The sequence below is a fragment of the Stenella coeruleoalba genome, assembly GCF_951394435.1.
Source record: "Stenella coeruleoalba genome assembly, chromosome: 7".
Classification (NCBI taxonomy): domain Eukaryota; kingdom Metazoa; phylum Chordata; class Mammalia; order Artiodactyla; family Delphinidae; genus Stenella; species Stenella coeruleoalba.
This window is the reverse complement of record NC_137153.1, coordinates 107,190,339-107,214,941: the sequence shown is the minus strand read 5'-3', so window position 1 is coordinate 107,214,941 and position 24,603 is coordinate 107,190,339. Positions and strand designations below refer to the sequence as shown.

The 24,603-nt window shown below is 39.3% G+C and overlaps 1 long non-coding RNA gene across 8 annotated transcripts in view; it reads right to left on the bottom strand.

The window, feature by feature from the left end:
* LOC307189277 overlaps positions 1–24,603 on the bottom strand; it is a 925,047-nt gene that overhangs the window by 485,288 nt on the left and 415,156 nt on the right. For all 8 annotated transcript variants that reach the window (XR_013829131.1, XR_013829132.1, XR_013829133.1 and 5 more), the window contains one exon: positions 9,432–9,554. This is a non-coding gene — a long non-coding RNA (uncharacterized lncRNA). The remainder of the gene's footprint in view (positions 1–9,431; positions 9,555–24,603) is intronic.

The window sequence follows — 24,603 nt, the reverse complement described above, 5'->3', positions numbered from 1 at the left end:
TCCCTCTTAGAACTGCTTTCGCTGCATCCCATAGGTTTTGGGTCATCGTGTTTTCACTGTCATTTTTTTCTCAGTATTTTTTGATTTCCTCTTTGAGTTTTTCATCAATCTCCTAGTTATTTAGTAGTGTATTGTTTAGCCTCCATGTGTTTGTATTTTTTACAGTTTTTTTTCCTGTAATTGATATCTAGTTTCATAGCATTGTGGTTGGAAAAGATAGTTGATATGATTTCAGTTTTCTTAAATTTACCAAGGCTTGATTTGGGATGCAAGATATGATCTATCCTGGAGAATGTTCCATGAACACTTGAGAAGACAGTGTATTCTGTTGTGTTTGGATGGAATGTCCTATAAGTATTGATTAAGTCCATCTTGTTTAATGTGTCATTTAAAGTTTGTGTTTCCTTATTTATTTTCATTTTGGATGATCTGTCCATTGGTGGAAGTCGGGTATTAACGTCCCCTGCTAGTATTGTGTTACTGTCATTTCCCCTTTTATGGCTGTTTGCATTATTTGCCTTATGTATTGAGGTGCTCCTATGTTGGGTGCTTAAGTATTTACAATAGTTATATCTTCTTTTTGGATTGATCCCTTGATCATTATATAGTGTCCTTCTTTGTCTCTTTTAATAGTTTTTATTTTAAAATCTATTTTGTCTGATAATGAGAATTGCTACTCCAGCTTTCTTTTGGTTTCCATTTGCATGGAATATCTTTTTCCATCCCTTCACTTTCAGTCTGTATGTGTCCCTAGGTCTGAAGTGGGTCTATTGTAGACAGCATATATATGGGTCTTGTTTTTGTATCCATTCAGCCAGTCTGTATCTTTTGGTTGGAGCATTTAAACCATTTACATTTAAGGTAATTATCAATATGTATGTTCCTATTACCATTTTCCTAATTGTTTTGGGTTTGTTTTTGTAGGTTTTTTCCTTCTCTTGTGTTTCCTGCCTGGAGAAGTTCCTTTAGCATTTCTTGTAAAGCTAGTTTGGTGGTGCTGAATTCTCTTAGCTTTTGCTTGTCTGTAAAGGTTTTAATTTCTCCATCAAATCCGAATGAGATCCTTGCTGGGTAGAGTAATCTTGGTTGTAGGTTTTTCCCTTTCATCACTTTAAATATGTCCTGCTACACCCTTCTGGCTTGCAGAGTTTCTGCTGAAAGATCAGCTGTTAACCTTATGGGGATTCCCTTGGATGTTATTTTTCCCTTGCTGCTTTTAACATTTTTTGTTTGTACTTAATTTTTTATAGTTTGATTCATGCCTGTCTTGGCATGTTTCTCCTTGGATGTATCCTGTACTGGACTCTCTGTGCTTCCTGAACTTCACTGACTATTTTCTTTCCCATATTAGGGAAGTTTTCAACTATAATCTCTTGAAATATTTTCTCAGTCCATTTTTCTTTTTCCTCTTCTTCTTCTGGGACCCCTATAATTTGAATGTTGGTACGTGCAATGTTATCCCAGAGGTCTCTGAGACTGTCCTCAAGTCTTTTCATTCTTTTTCCTTTATTCTGCTCTGTGGTAGTTATTTCCACTATTTTATCTTCCAGGTCACTTATCTGTTCTTCTGCCTCAGTTATTCTGCTATTGATTCCTTCTAGAGAATTTTTAATTTCATTTATTGTGTTGTTCATCATTGCTTGTTTGCTCTTTAGTTCTTCTAGGTCCTTGTTAAAAGTTTCTTGTATTTTCTCCATTCTATTTCCAAGATTTTGGATCATCTTTACTATCATTCCTCTGAGTTATTTTTCAGGTATACTGCCTATTTCCTCTTCATTTGTTTGGTCTGGTGGGTTTTTACCTTGCTCCTTCATCTGCTGTGTATTTCTCTGTCTTCTCATTTTGTTTAGCTTACTGTGTTTGGTTTCTCCTTTTCGCAGGCTGCAGGTTCCTGGTTCCCGATGTTTTTGGTGTCTGACCCCAGTGGGTAAGGTTGGCTCAGTGGGTTGTGTAGGCTTCCTGGTGGAGGGTACTTTTCCCTGTGTTCTGGTGGATGAGGCTGGATCTTGTCTTTCTTGTGGGCAGGACCACGTCTGGTGGTGTGTTTTGGGGTGTCTGTGAACTTATGATTTTAGGCAGCCTCTCTCCTAATGGGTGGGGCTGTGTTTCTGTCTGCAAGTTGTTTGGCATGGGGTGCCCAGCCCTGGAGCTTGCTGGTCGTTGAGTCGAGCTGAGTCTTAGCATTGAGATCGAGATCTCTGGGAGAGCTCTTGCTGATTGATATCACATGGGGCCGGGAGGGCTCTGGTGGTCCAATGTCCTGATCTTAGCTCTCCCACCTCAGAGGCTCAAGCCTGACCTCTGGCCAGAGCACCAAGACCCCGTCAGCCACACGGCTTTTGGGATGTCCGAGGTCTTCTGTCAGCATTCAGTAGGTGTTCTGTGGGAGTCGTTCCACATGTAGATGTGTTTTTGATGTATCTGTGGGGACGAAGGTGGTCTCCACATCTTACTCCTCCGCCATCTTGAAGGTCCTCCTCAAGATATTTTAGACATGCCCATCCTTTGGGGCCACCAATGTAGGTGAAAGTTAAGGTGGAGTCTGAGTACCTGAAATCGGGCAGGGCGGGGTCATGCCAGGGCCAGGTGTGCTCAAGGCGTGGGGGTGGTGTCATGCATTTTGATATGGGACACAAAAGAAGATTCAATGTGTCATAGGAACTCAGGAGAAGTTGCAACTTGCTTTACAAGTTAGAAGAAGTTTCACAGAGGAAAGTTTATAAAGAATGACTCCTGTCCAAAAATACCTTCTCCACTGATGCCTGAAATTCCAACATCATTCACTCAGCTGTGCACAGCAACCTGGAAAGAGTTTTAAGCAGGAGATCTTTAGTAGATATCTCCTCTCCTGCCTCCACCTCCTTCCCGCTTTCCCATCTCCACCTCTTCATCTCACCACTTCTCAGGCTTAGCAGAAACCAGTGTGCACTTAGCAGATTTCTAGCACTGGCCACAGTTCCATTTCTATCAAATACAATATTGTTTTCTAGGGATGATAAGACAATCACTTATCATGCAGGTTGTTACAGTGGCCCCCTCTTAAGCTACTGGTGAGAAAATTTGGGGTCACTCCATTATCACGTCATTGATTTTGAAATTCAGTTTCTTCTCTGGACATCTATTTTCATGGAGAGGAAAGTTGTTTAAGAAATACAGAAGGGCTTCAGCCCTTCTTTCTTCTTGTAGCACTCCCCACCACACACTTCTTTTTTTTTCCCAGGCAGATGGTAATTTGTATAGTAGCTGATATAAAAGCAGCTTAACAGATGAAATCTATGGTCAAAGCCTGTGGACATCATTGAGGAGTTAATGAAATTTCTGTGCTTGGAACAGATTATTAGGCAACAGCTGAGACTGGAAAAAAGATTAAGCTACTGAATTGCTGGCAGAACCAGAGGAAGGAGTCTAAAGTCAGCATTCATCATGCCTCATAGAAGATGAACAATTCGGGAAATAGAATTGGGTGATTTGTTCTGAGCTATGAAGGCACTGTGCCTTGTCCTTCTCCGACCTAAATGGGTGGACATTGTTTCTCTTGCCCAGTGTATTCCATCACTCCCCCTGCTCAAAACCCTCCATAAGCACCCAGTCCTCATGCACTCATAACCTAGCATTCTGGAACCTCCAGGAGCCTCCCTGAAACCCCTTTCCACAGTATATCTATCTCATTGCTTTGCTACATAAAGTATCATTTTGGGGTCATCAGGCTGCTTTTACACAAGACGTTTTGCATAGACATTCACTGTGCTTTACTCACTGATCTCTATTTCCACATCTTTGTTTACATTATTGCCTCATCTAGAAACAATCCCTCCACACTTTATATTTAGCTGCAAGATAAATAGTAAAATTGGGATTTTGCCTTAATTATAATAGGTAGAATTGTAAGAGTGCTTGCCTATGCGCTGCACTGCGGATGCTTGTGTGGAAACAAAGAAGACTCAGAAATATTTTCTGCTCACAAGGAAACTAGAGTCTTAGAAGAACAATGACATAATCAGAAAAAGTCACTTTTCAGTGAACTCTTATGGTGTCTTAATAGCTTCCATTTATTGAGTGTTTACTAGGTGCCAAGCATTGTAGTAAATGACTTCCATGAACCATCATTTTTGTCACAAATGTTTTGTGAGGTAGGGCTGTAATTATTCCAACTTTACAGATGAGTAGATGCTCAGAAAGGTTGAGTAACTTGCCCAAAGTCAGTAAATAGCTAAGTAGAGATGCAAAGTGGAGTCTCTGACACCAAAATATGTATTCTTTCCACCATGTTGTGCTGAGGACTAATTTAGGTTTAGTGTACAGAATGAACTAGAGATGAAAGTAAGACTAAAAAAGGAGTGCAGAGTTAAACTAAAATCCTATAACATTCTGAGTAAGAGTTAATGAGAATATGGATATGGGGGTGGCCTTTAGAATGGGGAAAAGTGACTAATATGCTAAAATAGACTCTTTAAGGATTATTGACTGCTTGGGTGCAGGGTGCAAAGAGAGAGCTGTCAGAGATAACACTAAGATCCAGTGAGAGTACAGTCAGCCCTCTGTATCTGTGGGTTCTGCATCCACAAATTCAGCCAACCAAGGATCAAAAATATTCAGAAGAAAAAAATTCCAGAATGTTCCAAAAAGCAAAATTAGAATTTGCCACAGCCAGCAACTATTTACATAGCATTTACATTATATTTACAACTATTTACATAGCATTTACATTGTATTAGGTATAAGTAATCTAGAGATGATTTAAAGTAAATGGGAGGATTGCATAAGTTATACGCAAATACTCCATCATTTTATATAAGGGACTTTAGCATCTGTGGATTTTGATATCCATGGAGGTCCTGGAACCAGTCCCCCATGGATACCGAATGGTGACTGTATATGCAGAGAAAGGAAAATCTCTTTGGAAGAAATGGTTTCCCTGTAACATAAACCCATTGGCCCAAACTTTCCTCTGGATAAAAGTCTTTCCTAGTCACTAAAAGAACAGTAATACCCACAAGAGTCTTTAATTCTTTAAGCTAATAAGCATCAGTCACCCTTCTTGTTTGTCACAGGTCAGGACTCTCCCGTCTCTTACTCCCACAAGACTTCTGCTTCTTCTCTAAGGCACAGGTAAGAAACAATCAGAAGAGATTCAGAGGGAATGGTTCCTCTTCTTTCAATTCCAGCCACAGTGGAGTAAAGCCAAGTGGCCTGCACTTGATTTTTCATTTAACTTGTTTGTGCAGTAAAATGCTCTGGATGCAGATTAACTTCCCCCGCTCAATACTATCTAATTGATTCACCTCCCTTGAAGCAGAAGCTTGCAAGGCTTTTGATAAATAGATTGAAAGGCTTTCTTTGCTTCATAACTGCCTCCATAAGCAATACCTCAACTAGGACAAAGAATTCTAGGTACCCTCCTTTTTTAAAAAAGCACCACCATTGGGGTTGGGGGAATAAGCAACTCCTCCCCCACTAGAGGTGCACTCATTTTATTGGGTAACTATAAAGGTTATGGGAGACCTATTCCAGAGACAGTGCAGGGGATCACTGTGTGTTGAGCAGAGTATGGGCCAGAAACTGTGTTTGTAAAGCGTACAGTATCTTGTACATCCATCAGGAGAATCTTATGAGATGTGTATTGCAATTCAAACTCTGGGGCTATAAAAACTGATGCACCGAGAAGTTAAGTAACTGGCCTGTGACAGCACAGTTAGAAAATGCTGGAGCTAAAATTCTCCCTCCTTGTCAACACAGAGTTCCAGTATGTTCCTCCTCTAAAAAAAATGAAACCCAACGGTTGTTAAATCAGGGAATTTAAAACTGAGAACAATGTCAAAAACAAATTGTGACAGGATGAATGCTGAACAGCCAAACTCAACTGCTCCTTCTCTGCTAAGAAATAGAAGCAGCTGAGGGAAGGGGGGAAAACCCTCTCTCCGGGGGTATGTGACAAAGAGGCACTGAAGTGTGAGATGTGGAAATGGAAGGGGCCTTTGATCACTGCACAAAGCAGTTATGCTCACAAGAAAGGATGCTGGAGCAATCAGCTGCTGTCCCTGGTCCCAGGATCAGGCAGCGGCCTCAGGGCCTGTCTCCAGTACAAAGGCAAACACCAGATTTCCTCTCCGAACCTGACTGTGTACCTCCTATTTGATCACCAAATGGATGTACCTCCTGCAAAGAGAAAAGGCATCTCGTAGACTTTGCTCACAGTTGTTCTGCTCATTCTCAGGTCCATTTTCCATCTTTTCCTGCTGTGTTTCTTCCATAGTTGTGTGTATACTCAAATGCACATGTTGTACTGCACTAACTCACAGGCCATTATACACATGAGTGTGTACTGAGAAAGTTGCATACATTGGGAATCTCCCCTTCATTCTTTCTGCCATTTATCAACACTCATTCATCAGTACTACTGGATACCCAATGCACTGTTATATGCAGTCTAAAACATGGCCTTCACCTTCAAGATGTTCACAGACTAGTGTGAACTGAAAAAAATGCACAACCTAAAAGTTGAGAATTCTGTTTTATTCGGTGGACAAAACTGAGGACTTAAGCCTAGAAGACAGCCTCTCAGATAGCTCTGAGGCACTGCTCCCAAGAGGTAAGGGAGGAACCAGGATACATAGGCGTTTTGCAACAAAAACCAGGTAGTTGGAACATCAAAAGATTACTGTTAATTAAAGAAAACCAGACATCTTAAGTTAATGAATTTAGCTCTTTTCTATGTATGGGAAGATGCAAGAGTCTGGGCTCATTGAAATCACTCCTTTGGTATGCACCTTAACTGTCTAGGGCCAGGTTTTGTTCTTTCCCAGCCTGAATCCCCTCAGGGTGCACAGTCTGGTGGCTGCAGTGGCTGACGGCTTGATGGCCACAACATCCTTTGTCTCCTGATATGGCAGGTGACATTCTTAGTTCACACTAGTAAGAGAAGATGTGAAAATATCGGCTACGATGTTGTATAATATTGGGGATGAGTGTGGTATTTTAGATGGTCTAAAGAAGGAGGATCCACAGTGAGTGATAGAAATAGAAGAAAAAATAACTTTAGTAATGATAACATTTACAGGGCATTTGATTCTTTCTAGGCATTGCTATCAAACACTTTCCAGGCCTTGGCAATAGAATGGTGAACAAGTCAGACTAGACTCCTGCTCTGATGGGGTGGGGGAGACACACAGTAAACAGGCACTCAAATATATAAGATAATGTCCGATAGCAATTCAGGCTACAAGGGAAATAAAACAGGACAATGTGGCATTGAGTTGCTCAGGAATGAAAACACTGAATGATGCAGTCAGAGAAGCTCCCCTGAAAGGTTGATATTCTAGTTAAGATTTAAATAAGAAAAGGAGGCAGAGTAAAATTGACTGTCGCATCGAAAAGTCATGAGAAAAGACCTCGGGCCAAAAATATCTCATAATGATGCCTTAGATCCCACTATTGTTCATTGACTTCATGTGGCAGACAGGAAAATTCAACTTTCAGATCTCCTACTGCAGGATGGCTTAGCAGAATGATGTCCCCAGCTACTGCCCTATGGATCCGCCATGCTTCCCACGGACAGATCCTAGCCAGTGACTGAGCACAATAAGGGTATTATACAAGGTCCATGCTAGTGAGACAGGGACTAATCAGATGGATGACCATGGCTCAAGGTCTTCCTCTTGACCTGGATAAATCTTTCCTGGAACCATGCTGCAATGTGAAACTCCTGTCACTCCAGTCTTCCTTTCTTTTCTTTCTCTTTCCTGAGGAATCAGACCTGTATCACCGTCTGAAGGCTCTGTTGTTTCCTGCTCCCTTCCCCAGTAAACCTCTCAATCATTCCTTCTAGGCTTCTACTTCTCAGTAGACGCCCAAAACCACAGCTATGAGTAGGAGTTACCCAGTAGATATTCTGCCTTGGGAGAAACAAACTAGAAAAAGACAAGGTAAGTGTTAAAGACTGCAGTATAATGTGTACAAATGAATAGTAATATGTATTTAGATAAAAAGAATAAAAGTACCAGGGGAGAAGAATGATTGTGGGATCAAGAGACTAAGTAAGAAGTAAAATCCAGAATCAGGCAGCCCATGGTTAGAAACTAGGCGGAGGTGAGAGGCTCACAATAGCGTCTTGAGCTCAGAATTCAGTGGAAGACTTGGGTGCCAGAGACTGACTTTGTTAAGGTCAACTTCCCTAATGAATTGAAAGTGTTACTCTGAATATGCTGCTTAAGTACATGAGAACTGGAAAAAAATTCTGCCTAACATTTCTTGTACTCTCATTTTCAGCATGAAGTTCTCCTGCAACATCTTTTAGCCCACATCCCTTATTTTGCAGCGTAAACTCAGTGAGATCCTAAATCTCCTTTAGTCTTTCCCTCAATTGATGCATGGGGTTTAGGCAACTCTAATAGTTGGCTGATGATTGATGCTCAATACATAAGACTTAAAAGACACCGTAGGTACTGATAGGTTGAGTAATGCCAAAATCTAGAAAACGATTCAAATTTAAAGGTGGAGGTTGCATGTCATAACATAAAGTCTCCAAAGTAAAGGACAATCCAAGATTGCACTGACAAGCCTTTTAAAAATTATTATCTTCTGGTAATCTTCCCTCTGGGGAACAACAACAGATGTAGGTTGTTTTGGTAATGGTGGTGAGGTAAGAGGTCAGGGAGAGGGAGCTGTATGGAAGAAGGGCTTTATTATGTATATAAGGCTTAGTCACAATATATTTTTGGACCAAACTGCAAGTTGTCCAGAGCAGGGGTCCCCAACCCCCGGGCCACGGACTGGTACCAGTCTGTGGCCTGTTAGGAACCTGGGCCGCACAGCAGGAGGTTGAGTGGTGGGCGAGTGAGCAAAGCTTCATGTGCCGCTCCCCCTTGCTCCCATAGCTCCCCACTGCTCCCCATCGCTCCCCACCGCTCCCATCGCTCCCCACCACTCCCCATAGCTCCCATCGCTCCCCACTGCTCCCCATCACTCCCATCGCTCCCCACCACTCCCCATCGCTCCCATTGCTCCCCATCACTCCCATCGCTCCCCACCACTCCCCATCGCTCCCATTGCTCCCCATCACTCCCATCGCTCCCCACTGAACCCCACCACTCCCCATCGCTCCCCATCGTTCCCCACCACTCCCCATCGCTCCCAATCGCTCGCATTACTGCCTGAACCATCCCCTCACCACCCTGGCCATGGAAAAATTGTCTTCCATGAAACTGGTCCCTGGTGCCAAAAAGGTTGCGAATCGCTGGTCCAGAGTCTTGCTTCATGATGTCATGGTCATAATGACATGACTAAAATAACCTAATATTCTGACAACCAGAATAGTTTCGTCTTTTCTGAAGGATCAAGGGACTGCAATTATGAGGGGTGGGGCTAGGTTCTGACATCAGTAATTGACATGATAATGGGGGAAAAAAAAAACTGAGGACAAAATGAAAACTCACCAGGCAGGCAGGTATTCCATGAAAAGTATGTTGAGAAGACACAGGAAGATAACTGAATTCAGGCCTCAGTTAAGAAGCGATGTACAGAGATCCAGGTAGCCGGTTCACACCAGGGATGAGATCCTGCAGAATAAAAAATGAGATTCTTATTTTCTAAGGCAAGCCCTTTGAATATCCTAGTATATGATACACTATAGAGAAGTTGTAATTACAATGACAATTTCAAACATATTACAAGGTTATGTGATAATAATTAAAGAAGAAAATTAAAACAAAAATATAAGTTAGTAAATAAAAAAGAAACATAAGAGAGCAATAAGTGAGTAAAAGTGATAGAAATGTCATGCACACATGAAAATTACCAGATCGCGATTAACTGAGAAACGGATATAGCTAAAGACACTCTCTAAACTCCAAGTAAAGGATAAGGCAACAGTCACCAATAACAATAACAAGACATCGCTTATGCAATGTCTCTAAAGTGCATACAGAGTTGACAACAATAAAGAACATCCCAACAATAATGGAGGCTGGGTGAACATAGGTGGAATAAATAAGAGTATTATATACTCATTGGCTTCTAACTCTCGTGACATAAAAACCTAAGACAGGAGTTGTGTACCATATTAACAGAATAAGAAAGGAGGACTTTTCCTAGAAAAGAGATATAGTGGTTGGAACTTATGAAGTTGATGAGAGAAAAGTGTTAATGGTAATTAGAAGTAAGGGGTGAAAAGCCTTCCACCCCATTTTATATCTTCCAGGTAGTTATTTCATTTTTGTATTATTCCCTTTCCCATTGAAAACCAATTGTTGGGAATATCTTTCTTGATGGGTATAATTATGTAACTGTCCTGGAAAGTTTCTCTACCTCTTTCTCATAAATACTGAAAAGAATGAGAATTTCCCCTCAGTCCCATATGGCTACCATTTTTCTGATTTTTTCCTTGAGGCTTTATTCTTGTCTGTTATGTTCCAAAGACTCTCCCTGAAGCACTGGTCCCTCTTAAGCAGTCCAACTTTCCTTCATGATTTATAGTGGGAGCTTTTGTTTCTCTATAAAAATGTACCCCACAGCACACTGGTGTACAGCAAGCCCATCCCAGGTGAATCACCAGATGCTGATTTCAAATTCCTTTTGGCTACAACCGCAGAGAAAGATCACGAGGTGATGCTTGTCTGACGGAGCTCGGGGCAGAGAGGTTTGTGCAATGCTCACCTCTTGCTACCAGTAAGAGGTAAGAAGTGCAATAAAGCAGCAGACCAGCAAAAGAGAATGATCAGGCATTTACTGAAACATTTGAGTATTAAGTCTCAAGATTGTAAGAAAGTTCTACAGAGCTGTAAAGTTCTCCTCAAATAGCAAAACAGTGCCAAAGGGTGACCAGGTGAATGGTGTAATAACTGTGGATGCTTTTACAGAAAGAATCTGTGAGTCATTGTTATGCCACGGTAGTGATGATGTTGTAATTGTTGCTGACTTGTTTAGTGTTGTTTTGAGTCCTTTTGTGCCTTCAAGTGAGACAACAGAAATTCTAGTATCTGAATGTGTGCTGCCAACCACAAATGTTTCTCACCACTGCTGTGTAGATTTGACCAGACTTGTGTGTTCATCACGACTGTCATTCGTGTAAGCAGGAAGGTGCATGCATGGCTGAGTGTCTGCAAATGACATTTTCTGACTGGGGAAACTAGAAAATGAGAAAATTGAGTATGTTATTACCATTAGAGGCTTTGTGAGCTAGAGGCTGCAATAAACCATTTACGTAATTGAAAAGAATTCTGAGAATATGCCCAAATCACTGGGAGAGAGCCCTGGGACCAAATGGCAGAATCTGCTTTGATGATAAGATGGCAAGTGGTGGCAATTGTGCTGTGTGCTTACCATGGACTAAACGTTTCTAAGAGAACTTCCATTTATTCCAATGCTTCTATGACCTTCCCACAAACTTATACAACCAGGTGGCCCTTAAATTAGACTATGATAGTCATAGTATCACCATGAGAAACTGCAAATTTCATTCTACCTCATTCTGTAATATGTCCTCCCCTCAGTCTTGTTTCCAGACAATAGCTCAGTGTGAATTTTTGGTTCTAGCCAGACTGACCTCCTTCACATTGGCAATACCATCCTTCATACACTTAAGACACCATGCTAAGACATTACGTAAATCATCACTAATCCTCAAAACAGCACATGTATAGATATTATATTATTATCACAATTTTATAAGCAGAAAAACTGAGACACAGAGAAGTTATGTAATACAGCAAAGGTCACATGGATAATTCAAGTCACAAAACTTGAATTCAAAATGGTATAGTCCGAAGCCTGGACTTTTTCCTTTTCACTAGCCCATGAGTCTCTCCTCCCAAAGATCTTGTTTTCAAAAAGATAATAGGTTTGTTTGTATATTTTGATTTAATTTTGGATTCCTAACCATTTTCCTCAGGAGTTTCCAGAGAAATAATAATTTTCCAGGTCTTGGGAATGGTGGGGCTTGGGTGATTGAGTAAGGGCCCCAGTCTAAAAGACACTGGGGAATTGAGCAGTTTATTCAGTTCCCCTGTAATTATGAGGGTATACGGCAGAGGCCTAGTTACTGGAATTAGTATAAGGTTAAGGATCACTCAGTTGCAAGAAAGTATTCTAGGTAGAATAATTTATGCATATATATGGAGAAAAAATATCACAGCCTACACAGGGTTGACTATGTTTACCATGGCAGGGAGCAGGGATGCCTTCTGCTAAGGTATGTATGTAATGTTAGGACAACAGTAGAGTGAACTGGTGTCTGTGTTTGATGCTTTAATCCTGTGGAAAAAAAAAAGGCCAGACAACCATGTTTCGCATTTTGTTGAAAACATTTTGCAAACCTCCAGATAAAGAACATGGTGATAAAGAGACTTATTTTAAGGTTTGTTTTCTTGGAAGAAGATAGTGAAAGATGGGAGAAGAAGGAGATATTTAGAAAGAGGGATTCGAGCAGAAGCATCATGACAATTGAGTCCCTGAAAAGATGGGAAAGCCAGAACAGGCCTCCAGGGGAAGTTTCTGGAGCTTTTCCAACACCATTCCTTTCTCTAGCCATCAAGTGATGGAGATTTGTTGAACATGACACCTGGCTGCTCTGCATTATGGATCTGAATGGAGAGACAAAAGAGAGAGCTAATTGTTTTCCATGCATTCAAGTTTAATTTGGTGCACTTTTAATTAGGGCTCTGATGGGACTGGGAATCGTTTCCTTCTGCACAGGCAGCTCCTGACAGCAGGTGACTGTGTAGAGGAAAGGGATTATTACAGAAGCCACTCAGGTCACGTTGGCATCAACATAGCAGTTGCAGAGGATGTACTGGGAAATGTCGACCCTGATGTCAACAGTGACCCATTCAAGATGAAAAACACTCAGCAGGATGTGGTGCATCAGGGCTTAGCCAACATGGAAAAGCTGGTTTCAGAACTGGTAGAAGAAGGTCACAAATAAAATCATCACTAAGGAAGAAAAAAAGTAACTTTTATTGAGCAACTTTTATGTGGCATAGGAGCATGGAGCCATTGACTATAAGTTCTTTCAACACTCATAATTATCATTCCTGCTTTACATCCTTTTTACAACGGTGGAAGTTAAGGTCGAGTAGTGATAAGGGACTTTCCCCAAGTTTACACAATTAGTAATGACTAAAGTCAGGCATCCGACTCATTTCTGTTCCACTCCCAGGTGGAACAAGGAATTCCATTCCTTGTCCTCTCAGTTCCCTACCCCAATCCCTAACACATCCCATCCTTTCTGGCCTCTACAGTAATCATAAAGATCTACTGTCACTTACAGAGAAAAAAATGAGTAAGTGTGAGTTTGGTGTGAGTAAGTTATCAATGTTATTTATTTGTAGATATTAATTAATTTTGTAATAATTTAATAATTCAATTTGAATTTAAATTTTGGATTCTATTTATCACATATTTGCACAGCAGCACTGGTAAATAAGACAGGTCCCTTCTCTAATAGCTAACAACCTACGATATGTGTTATAATCATGGATTTGTGGAACATCCATAGGTAACGCCTTGTCCAACCCTTTTCCCCCAAATTGAAATGGTTTCCTCCAATATGAACTAATATATACTAGTTTAAAACTAATCTGGTAATATACAAAAGTCTCAAATCGTAATTTGGCCATTATGACTCTCAAAAGTCCTACTAAAGCAGTGCCTGTCAGTGACGATTTTTATCAGATTGTGCTTATTCATTTAAAAAAGGTAGCTATCTCACTAACGTGTGCAGCACCCCCAATGGAACAGTTTGATGCGTCAATCAAGTAGGTAAGTGTTTAGCTTTAAGTCCAAACACTTATTGGTACATCTGTCTCCACATTCCTTTCAGTGTCTTGAGTGTTCTTCTATAAGGAAGAAGAATGCAGCCCAAATGATTTCTCTCTTTCTCTGAAGTACAACAGGGAATCCTGCTAAACTCCTTCTCCATCGTCATGCCTAGGCTACTTCGCTCCCTAACCTGGGTCCTTGTTTTTAATCCTTGCTCCCCTTTCAACTAATCTCTTTACAGAAGAACAAATATTATATTTAAGTATTTTTCCTTGTAAAACAAAAGATTCAAAAAAAACACAAAACAAATATAGAGGTTAATGGATTATTGTAAGACAAACGCACTTGAAACCATTACCAAGGACAAAAGTAGAATTTTGCCATCCAGCTCAGAAGTCCCTCTCTGCGTCTGGCTGTTTCTAACTCAAATATCTCACTCAACCAAAAGCAGCCACTCTCCTGACTTTTATAGTAATCTTTTGTGTGTGTGTGTGTGTGTGTGTGTGTGTGTGTGTGTGTGTGTGTGTGTGTGTGTGTGTGTGTGTGTGTAATGTTTTGTCATCAGATTTCCTTGATTAGTGTTGCCTATAATCTATAACCACAATGACCACTTCTTCCCTTTCTTTCTCTTACAATTTATCTGTTGAATAGCCCAAAGACTTTAACTTGTGGAGTTTCCCACAGCCTGGCTTTTGTTTATTACACATCCACGGTACAGGTCACCCATTCTTTCACCCTTCACTTTGGCAGCTGGATCCAGAGCCCAGGTCACACTCACGTTCAATCTCTTTGGCAAAACTAGAAGTGGTGGTGTGTGCTTTCGTCAGGAGACACATCACTCCCGCTATTTCTCTTTTTGAGAAGTTCTCAGCTGTTTCAGCTCAGTGTCTGGATCCATTAATTCATTAGGAGTTGCCAAATGTTGATATTCAAATTCTTTCTTTTCTGTCTTTATTGAACAGTTGGTGTACTTTTGTAAAGAGATGCTTGCTTGTCTACTGTGTGGTTAGCCAGTGGTAGAGTTCATAGGGGACATGTAGAGACAGGTAGGATAAACATTTGAATTTTTCCCTTTAATTACCAGTTTTCTAGATAAAGATTTGGTGCCCTATTATGGCCAAATGTGACCAATTACATTTTGTCGTTGTTTTGTTTTGCTTTAAATGTCATCCAGAACTCATGGATTTAAACGTATTTGATAGTTTTCAATTAACTGCACTTACTATTCATTTTGAAGCTCAGTCGCCTCTTGTTTGGCAGTGAGGTCCTCCTTTTGATGAGTCTTGAGCCTATCTGACATGCCTTCAGTGATCTTCGACTGCTTCCTAGATACCCGGAATGGCAAGATATTCTAGGTTCATCTTGAACATTTCCTGCCCCAGACCTGGTCGTAGCCATTTCTCCAAGAAGTCTTGCTATATGTTTTTTGTTGTTGTTGTTTTTCTTTAAATGAAATGTGATATTTCAAGTACATTCTCTGAGCTCATCACTACTGGTCTGGTCATTGGTAATGTCTTTTCTTTAAACAGAACTTGAAGAAAAAAAAGGTATAGGTATAGATATAAAGATGTCGATATATATAGACATAGATGTAGAAAAATGCTGCTGGTAATTTCAAGTCTAATTTAGAACTATAGGCCTTTTTGTTTGAGTGCTTGTTTCTTTGTAAAAGTGCTACTTCCTCTGTGTAACATCTGCATCACTCCTCTTGCACAGCAAGAATCATGGTCTTTGAGGATACATAAAATAATATAATTAAAATAATTCATATACTTTCATTTACTTATCCCACATTATCTACACAATGTTCTTAGAATAACAATACTAATACCACCACCACTAAGGGTAAAAAAAGTCACATTTTTTTCCCTCATTATCTCCACCTCCTCAATTTTTATTTTTATTTTTAAATTTTTTTATTATTATTTTTTTTCTGGGGTACGCGGGCCTCTCACTGTTGTGGCCTCTCCCGCTGTGGAGCACAGGCTCCAGACACGCAGGCTCAGCGGCCATGGCTCACGGGCCCAGCCGCTCCACGGCATGTGGGATCCTCCTGGACCGGGGCACGAACCCGTGTCCCCTGCATCGGCAGGCGGACTCTCAACCACTGTGCCACCAGGGAAGCCCCACCTCCTCAATTTTTAGTTATTTATTTTTTAATTTTTAAAAACTGTTTTCCCCAATAAAATTTATTACCTAATAGTATACATATATAAAATTATTTTCAGGTTTAAACAATTGTTTTTTCTTTATTATTTTTCACAATAGATCTTCGTTGGTTATCTATTTTAAGTATAACAGTGTGCACATGCAATTTGAAACTCCCAATCTATCCCTCCCCTCCTGCCCTTCCCCCCTGGAAACCATAAGCTCATTCTCTAAGTCTGTGAGCATAACAATTTTTATTTTTATGCTCTCATTATCTGAGCATATAGCTATTGCATACTATATCCATTGTTCTAAACCTCATATAATTTTAAGTCTATAAGTAACTATAGTTGACTCTTGAATAAAGTGGGGGTAATGGGGGCCAACCCTCTGCACAGTTGAAAATCTTAGAGTTAGCCCTCCCTTACTTGAGCTCTGCATCTGTGGATTCAACCAACCATGGATCGTGTAATTCTACAGTATTTACTAATGAAAAAAATCCACATATAAGTGGACCTACACAGTTGAAAACCATGTTGTTCAAAGGTCAACTGTATATGTTTTATGTTCTACACCAGTAATATCAATGTGTTTCCAATTATTTTGGTCTTCAGAAGTTCATTCTCTAGCAGATTCTTTAAGAAGAGCTCATCAGAACAGTATTTCCTTGATTCTTGCATGTTGATAACAGTTCACACTCTTTATATGTGAGAGTCAATTTTGCTGGATAACAATTCTTAGCTCACTTTTTCTATCTTCAAATATGAAATACGATACTCTATTTTCTTCTGACATAAAGCATTGTTGTTGGAAGTCTGAAGATGACTTTTCTTTTTCCCTTATAAGTCACTTGATATCTTTGCCTAGATGTTCAAAGGATTCTTCTTATTGAAAGTCTAGTAATTTTATATGTCTTCGTATGGTCTTCCTGGGTCAATATCCTCAAGTATGTAATTGCTAGTGAATAATTCAGTGCTGATTACCTGCTCAAGCTCTGTTAGTCTTGCCATAGACTCCTTGTCTTCATCTGACCAAACTCCCTTCAACTGCTGTTCTCAAACTGACATGCTGTATTTCTTCTAATGAATATCTTTTGACTGTTTTGGGTTTTGATTCTTTGTTGTTTGCCTCTGTTTTCTGCCACACAGATGTTGATATTAGACAGGTCCTATGGATTCTGGCAATTTGCTTGTAGTTTTGTGTTCCTGGAAATATCCTGTCACCTACTTTTGTTATAAATATAATCCAGTGGTTTTTGGTTTCCCTATCTAGTTTCTTTGTTTTAGATGATGATTGAGAGAGAATACAAGACTATGCTACTACTACCATCTTCTTAGAACCCTCCGAAGTAATTTTTTAACATTAAACAAATTATGTAAATTTTTGTCTAACACCCTCCTATGACTTCCCAATTCATTTATAATAAAATTACAATTTATTAACCTAGCCTATAAATTATTATATGTCCACTATTTACCCTCCCAGCCTTATCTATTTCACTCTCCTTCCTTAGTAGGTTCTGGGACTTTCTCCTCTAGACACTTTGCATTCTCCTTGTAAGTTCTTCCTTCTGATTTTCATGGTTGCTTCTCTCATTTTATTAAAATTTCAGCTTACATTTCTAAAAGATCCTCTCAATCCTTACAACCTAAAGAAGACACCGTAAGTCACCATCTGTGACATTACCTACAGTAATCATTTACTTAGCACTTAACCACTAACTAATATTGTTTTACTTTACGTATTCATTTCTGTGTCAATTCAAGGGTCAGCAAACTATAGCCTGAAAGTCATATCTGGCTGGCCACTAGGTTTTATACATAAAGCTTTATTGGAACTCAGCCATTTATTTTTTCTCTATGACTGCTTCTGCACTTTATAATAGTTGCATGAGAGAACATATGGCTATCAAAGCATAAAATATTTACTGTCCGGTCATTTACAGAAAAAAAGTTTTCCAACCTTCTTGTTAGTTCATTGTTTATTTCCTCCCACTAGAATGTAAGTTCCATAGAAACTTGAGTGTTGCCAGTATTTTCACTACTTTATCCTCATCAAGATTAGTAGCTAGCATATGGTAAGTAATCTCTAAATATCTGTGAATGACTAAACCCTGATCTTACATTGTCAGTATCATTTTTAGGCTATCAGATAGTCGTGTTTTTTTTTAATAGGTTATTAATACCTTAGTGATGATTATAATTCAATTCACCACCCAAATAGCCAGATGACAAAATTGAAACTAGACCCTTCAAGGCAATGATTCTAAGAAGGGAATTTACATTTTGGCAGTGATTAGCAAATACATAAATATATACATGTTTGAAAGCACACCAGCTCTGAATACAAGATAACTATTTACAACTCCGTTTTACTCCTAACTGGTTATATGTGTTGGTTACTTCACTTCTCTGTGTCTCTATTTATTAATCTGTAAAACAGAGTTAATGAAATATCTACAGTAAAGAATTATAATGAATATTAAATAGGAAGAGTGTCCAGCCCATAGTAAGAATTCCACATATATTAGATGATGGAGAGAATGAGATGATGAGGATCATGATTGTGATCATGATGACAACTACGGTAAAAAAAAAAAAAAAAAGGAGGTTGAGGAGGGGGAAGGGAAGAAAACAGAAGAGGAGAAAGAGAAATTGAGAATGTGTGTAAAAATAAACTCAACAAATTCAACTTATTGAGCTTATACTATGTTTCAGGCACTATGATCTCTGGTTTCCATAGACTGCATAATTTAATTCTTCCAAGAGCCTTTTGAGGAGAGCACATGAATATCCCAATATTACAAATGGGGAAACCATACCTTAGGCTAAATTATGTGGAAAGGGCCTCCAAAGCCTTAGTTCTTGACCTATGTAGACTTCTCCTTCCATATCTAAATATATCCCTAAAGAGCTATCCACTTCTTGTTTAAAATGTGACAGGCATAGGTTTTTGCCAGCAGGAGTCTTCCACCTAACCTTCCCAACACGGTTTAAAAATGCCCAGTTTCATGTTTTGCCATCTGAAAATACTGCTTTGAATTCCAAAATCATCCTTGTCTCCTTCCCTGTAAATTCTCATTTAGTCTCCCAACCATAGCCAGCTGTCAGAAGAGATGAACTGGAGAGAGTGATTTCCACTGAGGTGCTCACAATGAAACCTGTTTAACTGCTATTAATTCTCTGCTCAGATATAAGCTCTTGTAAGTTTGGATTTTGTAACTCCAAACTTGTTGGCATAGGAAAGGTGCCAACCTAGTGGCAGAGAACATCAATTCAGTTGCTCTGTAGTAAAAAGAATATTGACTGCTCAGAGCCAGGAATAGCTGTAATCTCCCTTCTTTCAGGACTCCCAACTCCTGCCTTGCACTTGGTAAAGTGAGGAAGTTCATTAGTAGTAATAGCAGTAGGAGTATTAGAAGTGGTAGTAATAGAAGTATTGGTAGTAACAGAAGTAGTAATAGTAGTAGAAGTTGTGATATGAATTGACTACTTAGATGCCAGGAAGTGCGCTAAGCACATTACATCATGATCTAATTATCCTTCACAGTCATTTTATGAGAAAGTGATATACTAACCCTATTTTATAAATAGAAACATGGAGTTAAGACTAATTAAAAGACTCATCTAAGGTCACATTGTTATTAAATCACTGGGTCTGACCCCATATTAAATGTTGTCAGATTCTGAATCTTTTTTTTAATCATTATGCAATATTTTCTTAGAAATTCATACAAACATACAGTCATTTCTAATGTCATATTCTAATCTGAAGTGTAGATAACATTCCATTTTACAGATGGGAGAATTTAGAATCATCAAGAGTGTGTGTTTTTTCCCACAACCCATCAGCACCATGATATTTATGCTGTACACCCAAATACTCACATTATAGATCAGAATGTCTATCGTTTGATCAAAGACCCCACCATAAGCTATTACTCACCCCAGACACACACCCAAATCACTGACCAAATCTGTTAAACAGCGTGTTGGTAAATAATTCCTAACTGGCCCTTTGGCATGGGGGTAGGGTGGAGTGGGCCCTGATTTCTCACATTTACCAATTTGCGTGTTGTAAATACTCCCACTGTAGCTGATTTTATGTCATTGATGTGACATTATCCGAACAGAGTCACAAGGAGGTGCTAACAATAGGTTTGTGTACATTGGTATAAGCAATATGTATCCTCCTCCTCCTCACCATCTTCTCTCCTTTCTATCATACACCCATATTCTTAGAATGTAAGAATCTTTACTTGTAGGTTTAACCTAGAAAATACTCCAAGCCCACACTCAGTGAAGACACCAACGTGAAATATACTGTGATGCATGATCATAAAGGAGTACTTGCAGCACACGTTTCCCACTTCCTAGATGCTGTATCTTTTTAAACACCAATAAGAAAACTGGTACTTGCATTTGTAATGGATTGAATGTTTGTGTCTCCCTAAAGTTCCTATGTTGAAACCATAACCCTCAGAGGACCTGTATTTGGAGATGGGGCCTCTAAGGAGGTAACTAAGGTTAAATGAGGTCATAAAGATGGAGTCCTGATCCAATAGGATTAGTGTCCTTATTAGAAGAGACACCAGAGCTCGCTCACGTGCCCTCTCTCTCCATGCACATACTTGAGGAAAGGCATGTGAGGACACAGTGAGAACGCAGCTGTCTACAAGTCAGAAAGAGAGCTCTTGCCGGGAATGGAATTTACCAGCACCTTCACCATTGGCTTCAAGTCTCCAGAACTGTGAGGAAATAAATGTCTGTTGTTTCAGCCACCCAATCTGTGGTATTTTGTTATGGAAGCTCTAGCAGACAAATACAACATCTGACAACATCATTATGTGATCAAACAAGTCTCTTATTTCCTTTGAGACACATGTCAAAGAAAGGACTGAACTAAAATATTTACAGGATGTTTTCTTGATTTAATTTTCATGATCTTGTGTTTCTTGGTTGCCATTTGCCTTTTCTAGTTCTGGTCTTTTTAGGGAGAGTTGGGCTTCTAACACAAATGCTCCAAGCTGTCTTGAGTCCTAACAACAATATGCTAGAGTAATCATAATAACGTTATTTTAAATATATAGTGAAACATTTATAAATGCAAAAATAAATTCCTAAGAGGGTCATAATACCTGGTCACTGATAAGGGAGACTGGAGTTGGAATTTCCCACTGTTGGTTGTGGACCTGTATCAGGGCAGGTGCATTATAATCACCTGGGATAACTTATTAAAATATAGATTCTGTGGTGAACTACACAACTACAAACCTAAAAAGTTTATGACGTCATTTTTCATTATTAGTGTGAAACAGCTATACAGCAGCAATAGCATAAAGTTGGGGAGTATAAAGAGAAACTGATAATGGACATAGAGTTAGGAGAGCTATGTTATAGTTTGAGCTCACAACCAAATAGTTCATAATCTTGGATAAGCCATTTCCTTTCTCTGGGTCTCAATTTCCCCATCTGTAAAATCAATGAGCTGAGTTAGATGATCTTTAATCTACCATCTATCCCTAAACACTTTAACTACCTTGTGATTAATACAAGGATATTAGACACTTTTTCAATGTCAAGGTGAAAAATAGTTTAGCAGGGCATGGATTAGTGGAGATGTTTCAAGCACAACAAATCATAGCATATTGACAACCCTGTCTTCTAGCTAATCTTAAACATGGCCTGGGCTTAATATCCACTAACCTTTCTGTTCAAAGAGAATATCTGGGCTCATGCATTATTCCCACCCTGAATCCTATAACAAGATACCCTCTTGTTTGCATGAGTAAAAAGTCAATTGAGAAGTCAACTGAGGTGACTTTCAGTGTATGAGCCAGCACCCCAATGGACTTCTCTTATTTCATGGTAAGAGCCTTTAAGAAATTCTCTAGATTTGGGGGGATGTTATATATGTTTGTCAAGCGTTTCCAAAAGGTTAAGAAATGTCTCTTTATTAAAAGAACTCAGTACAATGACTGGCACATAGTAAGCAGTCAGTGAACTTTTGTAAATGCAGTGGATGAATCTTTCTTGGTTGTTAATTTTACTACTCCCAAGAACTATATAATTCCTGGAACCATAAGGAGACGCATGGGTAGAATGGAAGTACCATAGAATCTGTCAGGTTTGTTGTAAAACTCAAATAAGGAGATGACGTTTTGCAAACTATAAAACCTTGGTTAAATAAAATTTAGGTGATGTGGTTACATATGTTTTCCTCTGAGAATGTTCTCCCTTTCTTCTTTACCTTGCTAGACAATGGTCAGAATTTAGTACCTAAAAATATTAATAGCTTGAAACATTGATTGCAATGCTGAGCAAGTGAATATTAGAAGCTCAATACCTTGAAAAAAAGAAAATTAAATAAATTTTCATCAAGGTGCAATGGTTTAGACCAGCTGAGCTCTAAAGACATAAATTCAAGTATGAAATCTAGCCAAGCAATGTCAGGAGGTGAATCAAAGCATCATAAGCAGAGAGCATGAGGACTTCACCTCAAACGGTCTTTTATTCAGGGTTAAGAGGCTACATGCTCATAAGTGGATGTTTGTGTGTGTGTTTACATTTTCCAACTCCATACAGTATTTGTATAGCTCTTTGAAATAAAGTGCTGTTTACAGAGAAAAGAAAATTCTCTTCCGAGAAATTTATTTGAAATTAGGATTTCTATCTTTATAATTACTTTACAGGTATTGACACTTTTTGCTCCTGCAGAAGTCTGTATACCATTGACTATTTCTATAAATCAATGGAAAATAGATTTTGCCAATGTTGAGTACAGAGCATGTCTTGTGTTTGTGTGGTTAAGTCTTTGATCACAGATATAATCTTAGATTATTAATTCATACACTATTGAAAAAAAAAAAAAAAAAACTAGGGTAAGCAGTTTTCCTCAAATTCATTACCAAATTCATTACCAATTACATATCATTATCCTCAAGCTCTAATAGGTCTTTGAGCCTCTTCACTCCTACTGAGTGTTGTAACTGCTTTTATTTCCACAAGGTTTCATTGGCTTCCTTGAAATCCCCTGGAGCCTAGTCATGATTGTGTGGGATAATGGGATAACCAGGAGTTCATAAGCCTTGCTGTTTTTTGTCAGATAGCTGGGTTAACTGAGTCCTTTCTGAATGTGCTCAGTTACCTCGAAACTGAGCAGCTTGGATAAGGTTGGAAGTTACAAACATTGGTATGAGGACTGACTATATCAAAATCACCTTTAAAATTGTCTTTAAAATATAGACTCCACTAAATGAATTATCATATCCTGGCTTGAATCCTGGAACAGAAAAAGAACATTAATGAAAAAACTGGTGAAATCTGAATAAAGTCTATAGTTTAGTTAATAGCAATATACCAGTCCTAATTTCTTAGTTTTGTAAACTGTACCATGGTTATATAAAATTAGGAGAAGCTGAGGTGAAGGGTATAGGAGTACACTCTAAACTAGCTACACAACATTTTTGTAGACCTAAAATTATGAAAAAATAAGTTTATTAAAAATACAGAATCCATATTCCTATATCAAAATGAGTATGGGGCTTCTCTGGTGGTGCAGTGGTTGAGAGTCTGCCTGCCGATGTAGGGGACACGAGTTCATGTCCCGGTCCGGGAAGATCCCACATGCCGGGGAGCGGCTAGGCCCGTGAGCCATGGCCGCTGAGCCTGCGCGTCCCGAGCCTGTGCTCCGCAACGGGAGAGGCCACAACAGTGAGAGGCCCGTGTACCGCAAAAAACAAACAAAAAAACGAGTATGAAGCCGAAGAATCTATTTTTGAAAAAAAAAATACCCCAAAAAACCTTATGTAACTAAGTACAGCCAGAGATAGGACTCATGGATGGGAGATGGAGGAGCCCTCCCAATCCTAAAGAATGCTATTAATTCACGGGTCACCTGGATCAGGTGTTTGTATGATCTACGCCACTGGAAGTGAACTTTGGCCTTGCGTTAGAATCTCAGGGGAGAATTTTCAAACTCTAGATTCCATGACTCCCTAAATCTATTAAATCACAATCTCAGGGGGTGGGACCCTGGTCTATATAGTTTCCTAAAAATATCCCTAAGTAATTCTGACATACAAGCAGAATTGACAGTTACTAAAATGCAAGTTTCATTTAAGGGATAAAAAGAAGATTCAGACAATCAACTACCATAGTAACAGCAATGCCCATGAATGCAAGTACATAAACAGCTGCAACTAGAAAGTGAGTAAAGTGTAACTCTCTATTTCCAGAATATCTCAAGTTCTCTGGGATTCTGTGGAAATACTTTTATTTAATACCCACATAAAAATGGCTCAGACTGTTGGAATTCCAGCATCTCTTTCATCACTCCCAACAATATTTCTATGATTTGTTTTGGGTTGTGGTGATGAGGAAGGTTGTGGTGGGCTGTGCTACTACCAGCTTCTTCAAGGACAAGTTTTGACCCTCATTCCTAGCACCTGTATGTTCAGGATCAAGATCAGGGAACCCAAATAAGTAGTCACACTTGGTGCACAAAGGGCTCAATATTTTTGTGTATAATCTGGGTGAAGCAAAGCAATTCAATTCTATTTCCCTTACTCTCATATACTGGCTTTGCCCAAGTCTGCAAATGGAATTAACCCCAGTACTTATGTTGGCCTCTGTTCCTTTGTGGGTGCTGATGGCTTCATGTATGCTAAAGGTTTATGCTTTCCCTTTTAAATCAGAGGAAATA